At 41.1% G+C, this 16,389-nt stretch overlaps 2 long non-coding RNA genes across 21 annotated transcripts in view; one reads left to right on the top strand and one right to left on the bottom strand.

The window, feature by feature from the left end:
- Window positions 1-16,389, bottom strand: part of LOC112654405 (uncharacterized) — a 231,175-nt gene that overhangs the window by 129,551 nt on the left and 85,235 nt on the right. For 18 of the 20 annotated variants that reach the window (XR_004805121.2, XR_004805119.2, XR_004805120.2 and 15 more), the window contains one exon: window positions 6,938-7,145. This is a non-coding gene — a long non-coding RNA (uncharacterized LOC112654405). The remainder of the gene's footprint in view (window positions 1-6,937; window positions 7,146-16,389) is intronic. The other 2 variants (XR_003133009.3, XR_003133006.3) reach the window with 1 other exon arrangement.
- Window positions 1,754-4,977, top strand: LOC125752550 (uncharacterized). The gene is made up of 3 exons (XR_007402363.1): window positions 1,754-1,853; window positions 2,891-3,484; window positions 4,424-4,977. It is a non-coding gene; the product is annotated as an uncharacterized LOC125752550 (long non-coding RNA).

The following is a 16,389-nucleotide window of genomic DNA, read 5'->3' as shown; positions in this document are numbered from 1 at the left end:
ATTAAGCTTCCCAGGCATCAGCATAAAGCTGATCTCCTTATACCCATTCACTTAAAAAGGAAGAAGACATAATGAGAGGGTAACATTTCCACAGAGTGCCCTAACCTCGTGTGTTTCTCGTTTGCTTGCTCATTACGTGTGCTAGTTGGTAATTTTATCAGTCATCCCTTGCTTCTGGAAGCAGTGCGCTGAAGAATTAAACAGGAGAGGAAAACGCTGCGATAAAGCCTCTCCGATGAGAATTTCTGCTGACTTTGCTTTAACTCCAAAGATAAACACTGAGAAAAATGGGGGAGCTCCTAATAATATCAAGAGGCAGTCCAGAAACTCCATTAGCCTCGATGTTGCTTTAATTTTGACCCCGATGTTGATATTCCTGAGGACAGCACTACCGTGGCCCACGGTGGCTATGGCCTACATCTATATGGATGTGTCACCTAGCCAACAGGAGGCCTTCCCACGGGGCATCAGTGGGGTTCCAATTAGGGGAGAATAAACACTGCCGCAGCCCGGACAGGGAGCGGGGATGGCCAGGCTGTCAGGAAGCACAGGCAGGTGCCCACCACTAAATCCACGGATGTAAAGCCGATGTCTTCGGCTCCCTTCCTTCAGCAGTAACGGAAAGCAATGTGCTGGAGATGAACTGTGTGTGGCAGACAGTTTTGGAACAATTTCTCCTTGTTTAGGTCATTTTGAGTTTATTTCCAGGAAGGATGATAGTGGGGAATCGAGGGGGACCTGTGTAAACATAAAGGCTGTCATGGAAGAACTCTGTGCTGGGATCACATGCATATGAAAGAGAGAGAGAGAGAGAGAGAGAGAGAGGGAGGTGCCTTGAAATCATCTTTGCATCTAAAGCCACGCTGCCTCTCCTATGCAGCTCCGTCTGAAATTTTTAAAGGGAGGTACTTATTACAAGCGAGATGCAGCCCCGATTTTTCGGGGCACCCACTCTAGCAAGAGGTATATTTGCAGTTAACGGTGGTGACGGGGCTGTTGAGAGTCCACTGCCCTGCCGAAGCTTTGCATCCATTTCCTGTCTTCCGATAAGCCTGGGAACAAAGGAGGCCCATCAGGACGCCAGCCTCAGTCTCGGTGACTACTCGATGCTGTGGCAACAGAAGCAGCCCAGTTTACCTGGAATAAATAACCAGGCCCCTTCACTGAGAAACAAATTGGAGTATATTAGTTATCTCTGTAAGAGTGAAATTGAATCCTCGGGCATCGACATCTCCATTGAGCCACGGCCACAATGACAAGCCTGCTTCGGCAATCAGGGATGTTTATTTCTGTAATATTGATATGTGAGACAAATAGAAGAAGAAAAGAGACCTTAATTGAAGGAGTTCAGTCCTGATTTAGAAGCATAATCTTTGCGGAAATCGGTTCTGCTGGATGACTCACAAAAATATCTTTGTGCCTCTGCTTCCCTCAATCCATTCCCTGACCCTGGTAAATCATGAACCCAGATGACAGACAGATTAGGCCGGGCTGAACGTGAACTTGTCAGGGCAGCATACAGTCACCAGTCTCCGCCGTCTGTATGATTGTTCTCAGGTAATAAAAACTGCCTCTGGTGAAGGTAATATATGCCACTCGAGGCAGAACCCTTGGCCCTCACTCAAGTTTCAAAACCACTAAGTCCGTAGCTCTACAGAAAGTAACCCTATGACTAAGCAGAGAGGAATGCCTGCCCCGTGGCCTGAGACACAGCGGGAAGGTGCTCCAACAATCTGGTCTCCTTCCGTTTTCTCTTTCAGAAAAGAAAAAGGGGAGAAGTCAAGCAAGAAAGAAGGAAGTGACAGGAGAAGGGAAAAGAGGAAGAGGAAATGTCAGAAGCCTGTGGGGTCCAAGTGAGTCAGTCCCATCCTTTCTACACAAATACAATTCTCTTAACGCCCCTGCCGCTTAGAAGCAGACTCAGCTGCAACCCTTCTAAGGCATCACTTTGTGACCCAGTAAACTGAGGCTAGTTGGGCCTGTCTCACTGGGCTTCTCAGAGGATGACATGTGTGGTTCTGAGCTACGTAGGACGCACCCCGTAAGCAGCACTTTCCCAAGAAGAAACAACCATTAGCATTCAGGGTTGTCACTCATCGGGCTTCTCATCCCCCTTGTGCCTCTCTACCTGGAAATTCCTGATTCAGTCCCCTATCATGCTCCAAACTCTAGGAACACCTGGCAAAACAAACTAACCCATGACAAATGGACCCCTGCTCTGCCTCATTTCTTTCTTCCGCCCAATTCAAATCACTTCACGCTTGCAGTGGAAGGGCTGGACACTGATTTTGCTTTACCTCCAGGTCCTGCGGGTAGAAATGGGAGAGAGGAGGTGCCAGATGTGTAATAATCCAGCCCCAGAGGCCAAGCTGGCCCCTGTTCTGAGAGGGATCGTGGGCATAGCCAAGTCTGCCATTCACTAAGACATGGGGTCCCCGGGGAGAACTTAGAATCCATCTGGTTTTGAACCAGAGTGTTGTCCCCCAAGCCCAATTTCAAGTTCGCATGCACACCTTGTATGCCCCACACCTGGTTGTGCACATGTGCACAGGCATATACACACCTGCATGAATAACCTATTGGGAACGCCACCTGTCAGGGAACAGACCCTGCTTTAGGGCCTCACCTGGAAATCTTCACTCTACCCCAGCTGGTGCGAAAACACCGCAAATAGTGGGTATTTCTGATCTTACCAAACTGCCCAAATACCTCATCTTTACGAAACAAAATACCAGCCAGCCACACTCGGGGTTATAAAGGGACAACCGCCCTAATGTCCCTTTCAAGGTCAACATCTATTATCAGTATGGGTTGAATTTCATAAGACAAAACAGCAACTTCGAAAAACACTCATATCCTTTTTTCTTTTCTCTTCTTTTCTTTTTGGTAGGTTCCACACCCAGCGTGGATCCCAACACAGGCTTTAAACTCATGACCCCAAGATCAAGACCTGAGTTGAGATCTAGAGTTTGATGCCTAACCGACTGAGCCGTCCAGGTGCCCCAAAGCCACTCATATTCTGAAACACATTTTGCATGATCCCATTTAACTTTCAGCAACTCCAGTACTTTTGTTTTCTAAAATGAAAAAAAAAAACTAGGCTGTATTATGAAGATGAACTTTTGCACAAGTACACTCACTTTCTTTTAAAAATACATCGCGGTGAGTGAAAAAAAAAACGGCCTGCTTTCCAACCTCTTCCTTCTAAACCTATTTTCTGAATAGAGTTGTTTGAAATAATCTCATTTCTATAAAGCCAAATATCTTACGATGATCAGACTTGACAATTACCACACAAGCAAACACAGACTCTTAGAAGGGCAACTTCAAAAGGATTTCTTCCCGCTGATGGCTGTTTGCCCACAAACAGAGAGGCTCCAGAAAGAGGCTCCAAGCTGCGCGGGCCACAGGAACTTCCAGCCCAGATTCTAATCACCGCTGCGCCAGGCAGTGTGAAGGCGATGGACGGGAGCAAGGAGACATGGTGCGTGTGGGATTTGGTGTGTCCTACAAATGAGGGAACACGGGTGTCTTCCCCAGAATCACATTCAGCACAGAGATGCTCTTGATATAGAAAGTAAGACAAGCTTTTTAACTCCTTGTCAAGGCTTCCTGACATCCACCACTTTCAGGAGGTCAAGAAATGTGTCCCCAGCTTCTGTTTTCTGTTCTCCTCCAGGGAACATGGTGAAGAATGGGGCCACCCAGCTGCCTTCTAGCACATCACACTTGGATGACTCCCATCCTCACTGGGGGTGCGGGGGATAGGGGCGGGGGGAGGGTGTTGGAGGGGAACATGTCCATTGCATTTGGACTCACAGGAAAGAAAAAAATCAATTTAACATAAAAGACACTCACGTATTTTTGCCTCTTTGCTATTCTGCAGAGGGTCTGTGGTATAGCTACATTGAAAAAGTTTTACATAATGAAGATTACTGAGGCATAAATCACATAGGTAAGAACTGAGATGTGTGACAGAGACGGGATCTACAGGCTAATTAAATTCAACAAGGGCTTCTGAAAAGACAACATGCCCACTAACCTTCCCAGGCTGATATTTTGTTTTTCAAGGGGCAGTAAGTGCAGAGTTGTCACGGTTGTAGAGGCCACAGTGTGATCCTTTAGCAAAACCTGAGGGGGGTCGAGGTGAAGATGAGATGCATGGATTTCTGTGTTGAATGGATGCCAGAGCCAAGATGCAAAGAATAGATAAGTTAGAGATTCGGAGGAACTAAATTTGAAGCCAGCCAGTAAAACGGATTGAACCTTATTACCTCTAGTCACTGAGAAATTCCCGAGACAGTTGGATGCAATTTGAAAAGGTCAGAAAAATATTTCCTGCACAGCATTACTGCTTCATGGTTTAAGGGTGTACATTTGTGAGATGCCAGCTCTAATCATTTTTATTGACTTTGCTTTCCAGAGACAGACAGACAGTCTGGGAAGCAAGACCACTAGATAAGAGAAAGGCCATCTTCTAAATGAAAATCTCTTGTATTTTGTTTTCTCACTTGTGACTGTGAACAATCCCAAATCTTGCCCATCAGAGGAGAAATCACACCACTTCATAGAAGAATGACGGGATGAAAAGAGAATCTAGGAAAGTACTGCTGCAATTTTCCTAAGGCGAGCTCTCTTAATTGCCATTTATTTAGCCTCTACTATATGCTAAGTATCGAAAGGTAAAGGATGCTGCGCTTTAATCCAAGTGTGAATATTTAAAATGAAACACCATAAAATACACCAGGGTGTGCAGGTTAATTTATTGTCAGCATTTCCTTTGAGGAATGGCTTCAGGAAAGAGAGAAATCCACAGGAAACATAAGAAGTAAATGAAACATATAAATATAGACTCAAGATATTGTTTTAATGAAGGCTCTGTGGGGATTAGAACCCTTCCGAATACAAAGAAAAAAAGATTTGTCATTTTACTTTAAATGCGACTTGCGTGCAGTTAGAACTTGTTAGCAAATACATTTGAGGGTCTTTTTTTTTTTTTTTTTTGGTATGCAATTAGAAGTCAGAACTGACTTTTCAGTATGGAATGGCATGATCCATTCTAACCCCGTGAAGGTTTAATTAACATCTGACTTTTCTGTCTATGAGGAGCCATGTGTTTCAGACGCAAACACAAGACTATTTACTCTCCTCTTGTTTAGCAGCGAGGCTGGAACTTTTTAATGGCCTGCAGACCCAACTGCATGCTTTCTCATGATGGTCTGGCTCCATGATGATGGCCTGGCTGCTCACTAGGGCTTTACAATCAGCAGGATGGCTTTTCTTATAGAAAACCTTCTTTCTGATCCATGCCAGGCCTCATGAGATTCAGGAGTATTAAATGATACCCTGCCATCCACAAGCCACCACTTCCAGCAACACAAGAAGCCAACCACAGAATGGCTTTGCATAATCTCAGGTACCCCCAAGACAAGTGGAAAAGCCGGCTCATTAGCCGGACATCTGAGTTCTTGGCAGGGAGGATAAAATATCCATCTTCCAAGTGACTTCTTCCTATCTTACCTGAATATATCTGGTATGGTTAGATTGGTATTGGTGGATTTAAAAAAACATTTTTTTTCACCTTGTACAACATAATAGCTTTAACCACAGAAAATGCTTATGGACACTTCATGATGGTACAGAAGTTCCGAGTGAATCACACTTAAAACTCAAGCTTTTCCACATCTTCATTTCATAAGCCCTGTGTTACTAGTGGAAAACGTACCTAATGTACACATCTTTTGACTTCCACTACCTAAGTTCTCCATGAGGAAGAATTTTAAGCATTTCCTCTAACCATTAATATCATTAATCACAACAATAATAACAATCCTAAAAGTAGTATTACGAGTAACAATAATAATGATAATAGAACTAGTGACTATTGGTTGAGCATTTACGAGGTGTGGGCACCATGCAAATGTATTGTCTCATTTAATCATCACAGCTAACTGAAGTAAAATAAAGGTGGTTTTTTTCTTTCTCTTCCCGTTATTAGCCATGAGGAGAATGAGGCTCAAGGAGAGCAAGAAACTCATCTGGGTCAGAAAACTAGAAAGTACTGATGTGGGACTCAGCTTCCAGGCTTACTTGATTCTAGTCCCTATTATTCAAAGCTGTGTGCTTTGAACCATGCCCCCTGAGCATTCACAGGCCCCAGGAGTGTCGCTCCTCACAGTTCCCAGCATTTCTGGAGTGATGTTGAACCAAATTTCATTGCTAAGATGGGCTGAGTCACGCCCACCAAACATTTGCTGACAGTGCACACAAGGCAGCCACCTTCCAGAGCTACAGGCTAACAGCTGGTGACAAACCCCCTTCCTGTCCTCATGGAATGCAGCACACATGAAGGGGAGCCTCCTTCACAGCAGCCTCCCTCATTGGCTGGAGAGGTTCACCTCCACCGAATAAATTTCGGAGCCCAACTGAACACAAATTGCTTTTCTATTTGAATTGTTTTCAAGAAGATGCATGAAAAATGTATTTTTTAAGACAGGTTAATTGGCTAATTTCTTATGTTGTGTGTGTGTGTGTGTGTGTGTGTTTATTGCAACCTACTCTCAAAGTACAACAACAATAACGATCTCTGTAAAGAAAAAATAAAACTGGAAGAAAACATCAAACTGGGTTATCATATGAAATTCCCCTTTACTGGATTCTTCCTGTGAGCAGAAACTCAGCTTCAGGCATTAATATCATTAGAATTAACTTTCTAGCAATGATGATAAGAAATGATGACATACAATTAAAATATTTATAGTATTTATAGCAGTAGAAGCAGTTACACCTCAGATGTCAAGATAATGAAAACAGCCTTTCCTTTCTCAACTCTGGATCAAACATAGCAATTTAGCAATTTCTAAAAACTCATTATTAGATTTTTATTTTAATTATTATTCCAACACTTCAATGTCACAATGTTAAATGCTTTGTGTACCTGGCTATCCTTCTCAAGAGGATTTTGGTAGCACGAGAACCCAAATGTCATCCTGGTCCATTTTCTTTGAATTACAGGAACCTCCAGAGTATATTCTTTCCTATATTGGGAGACAGTGTGGCTTAAATTTTTCTGAATAATTTTCAAAATCAAATTTGAAAGTTTTCATGAGAGATGATCCTCCCCGGTGGGTGATATGAAGCATAACCTAAGGGGAAAACATGAAAATAATTAGCATAAGATATATTAGCATATAGATGCCTTTGAAATAATAAACAGCAGAAAACCAAAACGCTTATCCTCGAAAGAAAGTTATGAGAAAATATGAAATTAATATACACTTCTCGCATGACAACCTCAGCCTGAAAGCTAAACAGAATATTCTCATTCAGGGAAGGGTGGGATGGCCAGGGAGATGGAGAAATAACACAAACCAGTTCTCCTATGCTCTGTCTTCTTCATCATCACCACATCAATATTCTCTCTTTACCATTACTCCATGCTACCCCTTTTCCTTTATAGACAGAAAACAAAACAAAACAAAACAAAACAACCCAGTAGGAAAACAAGTGTCTTCCTTTTACTTCTTCTGACAGCAACCACCAACTGGACAGATCCAATATTATTTCTCATTTTTCTCCCCTCCTTTAGCTAACTTTCGATCTTTCCGTAGATGGCATAAGAAATGCCAGGCACAGTAATTCACTTATCAAGAGGACTGAGAAGCTTCAGATGAAAGGGGGATGGTACTTAGCACTTGTTAACCATGGACCATAAACGCCACTGATTATTTTTAAATTTCGAGTTGGTACAGCCTCTCAAGGTAGTAAGCTTGCATATGTGGTGTGAAAGGAAGAATATGGCCTTTGGAAGCAAAACTCACTTAAAAATCTGATCTGGGTAACCTTGGAAAAATCCGTTAAACACAATTAGTTTGAGGGGTGCCTGGATGGCTCAGTTGGCTAAGTGACTCTTGGTTTTGGCTCAGATCATGATCTCAGGGTCCTGAGATTGAGTCCTGCATCGGGCTCCATGCTCAGTATGGAGTTCGCTTGGCCCTCTCCCTCTGTTCCTCTCTCTCTTAACTAAATAAAATCTTTAAAAGATGTAAAACAAAACAAAACAAAACCCATACTTAGCTTCATATTTCTCTTTCTACAAAATAGCAATGGTGTTGTCTAATTTCCAGATACTTGTGACACATAGAGGTTATATAATAAACACTTGGAATATAGTGGGGCTCAATAAAGACGGTCCCATTCCTTCATCAATGGTTTCAGGGAGAACTCCATAAATGTTTAAATTCTGGGATTTGGTAAGCCTCCTTTCCCATCCCCACTTCATATGTATGTAGACGAGTATATGGTCTAAAGACATTTATTAAGGATAAATGCCACAAAATAATATTTTGTTCTGGGTCCCTGGGCTCCAACCATACCTTAAAGTATCTGATACAGGTAATTGGACTGTCAAAACACAGTCAATGTCTCTATATCTGGATACTATTTACATTATTTCACTTCTTTTATTTTTTTTATTACTTAAAAAATTTTGTTTAAGATTTTATTTATTTATTCATGAGAATACACAGAGAGGAGAGAGAGAGAGGCAGAGACACAGGCAGAGGGAGAAGCAGGCTCTATGCAGGGAGCCGACGTGGGACTCCATCTGGAGTCTCCAGGATCACGCCCTGGGCCGAAGGTGGTGCCAAACCGCTGAGCCACCCGGGTTGCCCTTCACTTCTTTTAATATTTAGTTGATGACCACTTATATAGCATTTAGAACACTAAAAACGGGTCCTTTGCCAATAATACCATTTGCTTTTCTCAATTTGTTTTCAACTTTGAACTTTTGAGTGATGCTAATTACTTAACAAACGTTGTGTGTGTTGGTCTCTTAGCATATAAAGTGAGGAGGAAACGTTCTTTAAAAAAATATGGAACTCTGTAGAGATCTGAAACTCCAACTTGGTTTAAGTCACTTCATTCTCTTTCTGTGGAGCACAGATCTTGAATTTACCCTTTATTATCTAATACCTGCTTATATGTCCAGGAAAAAAAAAACAGCCATTGATTTCTTGAATGTTTGTATTCCCTCATCAATACATAGCACACTGCTGACACCTAGGAATGAGACTGGGATGGGGAAAACCCCTCCTGTATCTCTTTTTGACAAATACGTCACCTAGTTGAGTTTATGATAAGCATTTTGCTGAGAATGTTTTGGCTGCTTTGCATGAACCCAGACTATCCTATGTTTACTTTTTCCTGTTTAGACTTACCTGACTGACCATACGCCTTCAGGCAGACATCATTTTCAGGACACTCCTGCTGAATGTCCTTTAATCCTTCTCTTTTTTCTCCACTCGGGCCTAATAGGGCTTATGGCCCTTGAGGGCCAATTTAAAAGAGAAAATGTTTAGAAAGACACACCCTGGTAAATAAACCAAAAGCTAGTTTTCTTTGGCTTTTGGGATTTGAAAATATTTTGATTGCCTGCATGCTTTCTGAGAATGACTCCTTTGGCTATGAAGGAAAAGAGCCTATTACACAAATCAAATAAATACATATGTATACAGAAGGTAGTCTCAACGGTCTACCAGTCATATCACGGTTAAGGTAAAACAGGTTCTCTTCTGCAATTTCAAAGGGATTTGAGACTGTACCAATTTGTTCCCAAAGGATATTTTGACTTCTTACAGGGCCTAGTTTTAATGCTAATGTTGTGCAGATGTGTTTGTTCTATGTTGTTTTCAGAGTTTAAAACCATTTGAGGTGAGTTAGCAGGGAATGGGCAGGCCCGTCTTCCTGCAAACTCTAAGATCCTTTTCTGTTTTGTCGATATTCTCAAATATCTCAAATACAAAACGTCAAAAATCACAAAAAGGTACTTTGAAACTAACATCTCCTTGACTAAAAACCGAGGTGTGATGATTAAATTTCCCGCCAACACACAGGCATATTCTTCAAATACTCTCAATAAATAGGAAAACAAGTCGGCAAAAATAGCAGTTCATCTACCTCAGATATAAGCCCTTGGAGGATGAAGACGGCACTCAGATTCGGGGTGTATGATGGAAAAACAACAATGATTAGTTGATAACAATAATGATGACTAGGCATTATCTCTTTCAGCTCTACTTAAATCATCCTCTTCCATTTCCTACTTCCTCTTGCCAGGCAATGACTAAGCCTTTATACTGCACTCACAGACCGTCCTTCTTGTTAACTGGAATGGTTTGTCACCTGCTGAACTGGTGGTTCAATAAGAAACTGGCATATTCCCACTTCTCTTCCCATCCAACAACACAAATAATTTCTAAAAATCCACACCTCATTTATCTCTTCTTCAGCTTTAAAGCCATTAGACCTATTTACGTGGAGTCGTGGTAACATCACAGTATCAGACACATTAATGAACAGACCTGTTCATCCCTAAAATGTTTTCCTCATCAAATTCCATGACCTGAGCAACCAAGATGTCTTCAAGTAGGTAAATGGATAAATAAATGTGGTACATCCAGATAATGGAGTATTATTCAGTGCTAAAAAGAAATGAGCTACCAAGCCATGAAAAGCCATGGAGAGAACTCAAATGCAGATTATTAAGTGAAAGAAGCCAGTCTGAAAGGCTGTATACTGTTTGATTCCAAATGTATGATGCTCTGGAAAAGGCAAAACTGGACACAGAAACAAAATTGGTGTTTGCCAAAGGTGGGGTGAGGAGGGGGAAGAGGTTGAATAGGCAAAGCACAGAAGATTGATAGGGCAGTACAAATATTCTGTAGGATATTCGAATGATGGATAGATGTAATTATATTTTTGTCCAAACCCACAGAATGTACATCCCCAAGAGTGGACCGTAAGGTAAAGGTATGGACTTTGGGTGATTATGATGTGTCAGTGTAGGTTCATCCCCAGTAAAAAGCAACATACCATTCTAGTGAGTGATGTTGATAGTGGCTGTGCACGTGTGAAGCAGGGTCTCTCTGTACCTCCCTCTCAATTTTGTTGTAAACTGTAAAGTGCTCTAGAAAAATTAAGTCTTTAAAAAAAATGCCACGATCTGCCATATTTCTGGCCTTGTCATATTGCAGTCCTGATAAAAAAGCAAATATTCTTAGCTCTATACCCTGATTACCCACTTGCTTTTCAGACTGCTAGAAGAGCTTGGGGGCAGCTGCAAGCCAATGTCTGAGAGCCCTTTCCACAGTCAGCAGCTGGAGAGATACAGGAGAGAATGTCTACATTCCTTAAGGTCAGACTCAGTCACTGATTAGTTCAAAAATACTTTTTCCAAAATTTGTTCTCTGAAGGTGGGACACACATGCAGGTGTTATTAAAAATTCTCTAAAAAAAAAAAAAAAAAATTCTCTGCAGCACTAAAACTCATGTGGATCTCCCATTTATCTCTGTGATGTGCAATCTGAGAATCAGAATCTTGGATCTGTCCCACACTAGCAACATGATTTGTTTCCTCTGTACTTGCAATGTCAACTATGGAGGGTTTTGGGTAGAAGAAAACATAAGGGGAAGTGCTTTATAAACTGGTAAGTACTCTAAATATTGTGGGGGTGGGGGTTGAGACATAGTTATCATGGTGATGATGATGATGGTAGTGATGATGATGATGATGATGATGATGATAATCATAATTGTTACATGAAGACCAGTTGATTTCATAATATATGAAAAGGAAAGTATGAGGAAGCACATAGAGGAAGTACAATGACAAAGTCCAAGAGTGCAATTTAATAGAAACATAAGATTTTGTTTATCTGACCCAGAAGGGGAAAAATCACTAGCTCATTCAAAAGTTCTTGTGTCAAATGAATTTTTCCAAGTTTCTTCCAATGTACTTGAATATGATTACAGGTAATAGATGCCTAACAACAGATGTCATTTATTGGGGTTTGTTACCATATACTTATTATCGCTAAGCCTGTTGCATGAATGATCTCATTTAGATAGTAGGGGCAGGAACTGATATTGTACCGTATTAGGTAATACCGAGAATGTCTAATATAGAAATGCAAATTATATAAAAAGAACCAGCAGAGTTAGCCCCAAATAAGGCTATTTCATTTTTGAATGGGATTTCATGGAACTGATAAATTCAAGAGAAGGGATATAGGAAGAATGATTTGGGTACATCTGGACTGATGAGAAGAGGTATCAGAAAAGTGAGCTGGTAAAACAACATGGCTGCATGGATGGACAACAGGAAAGGTTTCAAGGAAATGTGCAGGTCAGGAACAAAATTCCCCATTCTTGATGAACAAGATTAAATCTCCCACCAACAAGTGTCCCTCTTGCTGTGGAACACTGTCCCCCCACTACACAAATCATCCCTGAAAGCTGTGCAATTCTTCCGAGGATTTGGTAGTCATTATATTCTCTGCAGTGTCTACTCCCTGATTGCCTCTGTGACTGGAGGTGATTTTCACCAATGTGTAGGGGATTTATAATTCTATTTTGGCTTCTCCATTTCTTCTGGCCCTCACCTGGGACAAAGCCTATACTACCCTTGGAGGGCTGTGCTCAGGTATGGAAACTAATCTTCAATTTTAATTTAACCAACCCCAATTGTGCAGACACGTTTGATGCTGAAAGTTCTCTAATGTGTCTCGATTTCAGGTCTAAATTTGTCACCATTTGCATCACTGAGAATGAAACCTGAGTATGAGTAAGCCAAGATGGACTCCCCAATACTCATTGTTTCCATGTGGCTTGACAATATGCTTTGGGGTTTGTTAACACAATATTTTAATCAGTACAGAAACCCAGAGTAGTTATTTACAGCATTTATCATCATTTTTCCCTTTCCACACAAGAGCAAGTAGGTGGGCAACTCACTGGAGAGAATATTACAGCATAAGAGAAGTGACTGCTTTTCCAGATTTCTACCTCTTAGAGTAAAATGGGAACACTTGCCCTTGCACCCCTGGTTACACTCAACAGTGTATTTAAGAAGAGCACAGAACTAACAGACTGTGGCTGTGGGATGATTTTGGCTAATCAAAAGGATCGATAAGTTCCTGAGATGATTTATTTTCAAACCCTGAAAGTAACCTCTGACAACACAGGAGATGTAGAAGAGCAGGCTGGTGGGTTCAAATCCTGGCTCTGTCTCATCAGAGTCTTTGTGCTTCAAATTCCCCAACCATAAACTAGGGAGAGTAACAGCCTCTACACTGAAGGCCCTTGTGAGTGCTCAGACCGGGACCTGGCACATAGCTAACCCCATGTCAGTGATGGGCATGACCATGACTATCACCACCATTATGCCCAATGAATCGGTTCATAGTTTCAGAGACAAAAGATCATGTCCACATCAAGCTGACTTTTAGCATGAGGGAGATTAAATGCCATTTCATTATCTCAGCAATAGCCAATTTATTCATTATCATACATAGAGTGCTTATTATGTGCCAAGCACTACAGTATTAAACAAGGCAGAAAAATTCCCTCTCCTTATAGAGTTTACATGGGGGGGTAGACAATAAAGAAATTAATAATATAATGTCTGTACTGATGAATACTATGGGGAAAACTAAAGGAAGGTGGAGAAATGCAGGGTGATCTTTACTCTGTCCCCATGTTCACCATATTTGACACAACAGCTCCCTGCAGGCCCTGCTTTTCCTCGGAAAGGAATTCTCAGGCTGACATTCTAAGGTAACTGCTTCACTGAAATCTCAACCATTTGGCTGCAACAAAAATAATCCAGCATATGAACGCATCCAGATAGACATATGTACACTGGTTTTCTGAAATGTAATGTGTATGTAATTTCCCGAATGGCTGGTTGTCACATCCATCTGGTCTTATTTCCATAGCACTTGAATGCACCACGAGGATATAAACCCTAAAAGCTAGAAAACAGAATTTAAATACCCAAACACATACGAGGTGTGTTTTCAAAAGCAGCAGACAAGCGAGCACTGTGGTAACTTCATTAACTTCTCTGCCACAGTTGAGAGTAGCTGAGACTCAGCATAAAGGCCACAGAACATAAAAGACATTCCACCGGCTGACCTCATTAAGTGGGTTTAAGACAAGCCTGGCGAGCTAATGACAAAAATCTACTTTGGAATTTCTGGACCTAAGAACACTGAAAAAGTCCAAATACACCAAAACTCGACCATGCCTGCTATCTGAAAAGGCGACAACCCAGTGTCAATTAGGTCCATGTGGTTCATGAATCAAACCCCAGGGATGGATGTTGCCCTATTCAACCACACTGAATAGCAAATCATGTTCTGTGTGTTTTTAGGTTTAGGCTCTGGTCCCATTTCCACTGTACAGATGTTGTAGGTTCCTAAATTAACAGTGGTCTCCAGGGAGATGCTCATCAGGCTGCATAAACTGAACAAAGGCCTCGCTGCCATCTAGATACCACACTGTTCTTTAGAAAACATTTTTGCTACTGTTTCCCCTTCTCTAAAAGACCTTTCCTATTTCTAAATTCTGTCAGCACCCAAGGGGTCTGGACCATGTTAGACTCTACTTACTTAAATGCCAGGTGGAATTCTCTGGTTGCTCTAGGAGTGTGTCCACTCCCAACTACTTTTACATCCCTTGAGTGGAGGAGGCACTCCCTTTCATGAAGTGACAGCATGTGTGTATGCCCCACGCAAAGGAAAACCCCTCACAAATACCGTCAACCTTATAGCAATCTTATCATCACCTGAATTTTATAGATGAGCAAGCTGAAGACTCAGAGAATTCACCCTACCTCAGGCCATCTGATTTCAGAGACCACATTTGTATTCCACCCCCAATGCAGGGAGGAATAAATGCTTGTTGAATGAATATGTAAATGAAAAATAAGGGTATTTTTTATACCCTTAGGATGAAAGGAGGAAGAATCTGCCACTTAAACTATATCCTGTTGCAACAGTAGGTATACAATGACAGGATAGTTATTCAAAGTCTTTGGGGGCATTGTGTCTTATACTTTCTAGATTCCTATGATACATTTGTTTTGCAATGCAAAACATTTGTTAAATATTTGTGGAATCGGTGAAATATTTTAACCCAACATAACAAACAGCACCTGAATGAAATGATTTCCTTGGATCATTTGCCTTTTCCTGATACTAGCTCTTTATATGTAGGAAGAATGGATTTTTTCTAAAATCTGGCTCTTGGTGCTAATTGCTTAAGACATCCCTAGACATGCACCCAGGTTTCCACCTCTGGGCTTTGGGCCAGGCCTGAGGGAGACCTAAATTCCTGGTCCCAGCTTTTCAAACGATAGCTCACCTCATTTCCACAAAAGTCCTAGTAGTAACGGTGGAAATAACAATCTTTAACTACTGTGAACAAGTCAATGAGTCAGAGCATCTTCACATATGTTTATTGAGGGGAAACAAATTCCACTCCACCTGTCAAAACCTGGATGATATCCTGAATTTCACAATATATGGTATCCCTGGGCCCTACACTTAAATGTAGTGATATTTACATAGGATGTCACTCTGTTAATGTGTGGAGAAACAGCATTATTAGCTTCTTTTTCCCAAACAGTCCAGAAAGTCTCTGAGTATCTACCTTCATTTCTTCCCTGTCCCTCGCTGTAGTAGTAAGTGACACTAGGGAAGTCCCTGCATAGCTCATTTATAAAATAAGAAGAACATAATGTCACTTGTCCCATCTCGTTACTGTGAAGATTACATATAATAACGTGTACAGAACTATTTTTGAGCCATGAAACATTACACAGCTGTAAGACATTATTAGAAAAGAAGGAAAGTACGCTCGTGTATAACATGCCTTGAGCAGCCAGGTGTTTAATTTAAATCTTATGTTAATGATACGTGTATGTGTAAAAACACACATGCATACAGCTACCCCTGGGACAAAATGAACCTGTATATATACTGGTGGGAAATTTGAATCACTTTACTGCATAATACTTCAAGAGCTAATGAATGCCACATTAGGAAAACTTCTCTATCTCTGTTGTTTGATGCAGAGCTACTGTGTTTTAAAAAGTAATTGTATCTACTATTTATTAAGTGTCAACTCAAAGACAGGCATTGGGTTAAGGTGTTGATACACACTGTGTGGTTTATTCATTGTAGCGCCACTCTAAGTAGGTATTATTATCTCTCCATTCCATATGAGTAAACCATGGCCCAAAAGAATTAAGAAATGCCCCCAAGGTCACACTGCTGGCAAATGACAAAGGCAAAATCTGCATTCAGGTCTGCCTGTTTACAAAGCTTGGCTTACCAAGTCAAATCCTATTCATCTGAAATTTGCATTGATTCAAGTATAGCATATGTTATGCTTCTCTGAGAGTGAATTCAAATGAATTCACTTTACCCTTTGTAAAATGTTCAAATGATCAAAAATGTGCAAGTTTTTCAGAATAATAAGGGGTTTAAAACATTTTTTTACACACATCTTTAGAGGGTTTACAATTGCTGGGTCAGGTAATGCATG

Source organism: Canis lupus, chromosome 15 (genome assembly GCF_003254725.2).
Source record: "Canis lupus dingo isolate Sandy chromosome 15, ASM325472v2, whole genome shotgun sequence".
Classification (NCBI taxonomy): domain Eukaryota; kingdom Metazoa; phylum Chordata; class Mammalia; order Carnivora; family Canidae; genus Canis; species Canis lupus.
This window is presented reverse-complemented; position numbering and strand designations above follow the sequence as displayed.